Source organism: Haliaeetus leucocephalus, unplaced genomic scaffold (genome assembly GCF_000737465.1).
Source record: "Haliaeetus leucocephalus isolate CR32 unplaced genomic scaffold, Haliaeetus_leucocephalus-4.0 Scaffold110, whole genome shotgun sequence".
NCBI lineage: Eukaryota > Metazoa > Chordata > Aves > Accipitriformes > Accipitridae > Haliaeetus > Haliaeetus leucocephalus.
In genome coordinates, this window is record NW_010972546.1 from 1,823,350 (window position 1) to 1,823,857 (window position 508).

The window sequence follows — 508 nt, forward strand, 5'->3', positions numbered from 1 at the left end:
GTACGGGATGCCGGAGTCTCACACCAGCTGTTGTCCCCCTCCTCAAGGCGTGCTTGAACTTCAACCGGAGCGGGATCTGCGAGCTGCACTGTCCCCCCCTCGTCATCTACAACTCCGACACCTTCGAGTCGGTGCCCAACCGCGACGGGCGATACACCTTCGGTGCCAGCTGCGTCAGCCAGTGTCCCTGTGAGTGCCATGCCGGCTCTGGCTGGGGGGGGGGGGGGTGTCCAGTGCCGAACCGCCGTGGCCTTGACCTCCCCCTCTGCCCCCCTCCCCCAGATAACTACCTCGCAACGGAGGTGGGGTCCTGCACCCTCGTGTGCCCCCAGAACAGCCAGGAGGTCACAGTCAACAACGTCCAGAAATGCGAGAAGTGCAGCAAACCCTGCCCGGAGGGTGAGCAGCCCCCCTGGCACCTAAAGGGGGGGGTGGTTCTGGGGACCCAAGGGGGTGTGGGGGGTGCTGGCTATGCCCTGAGGGGGGGTGTCCCTCCATGGCTGGCAGG

The 508-nt window shown here is 66.1% G+C and overlaps 1 protein-coding gene across 1 annotated transcript in view; it reads left to right on the forward strand.

Moving 5' to 3' along the window:
• The window catches only part of ERBB2 (v-erb-b2 avian erythroblastic leukemia viral oncogene homolog 2), an 8,363-nt gene that overhangs the window by 4,048 nt on the left and 3,807 nt on the right, over nt 1–508 (forward strand). The window lies entirely within an intron of this gene.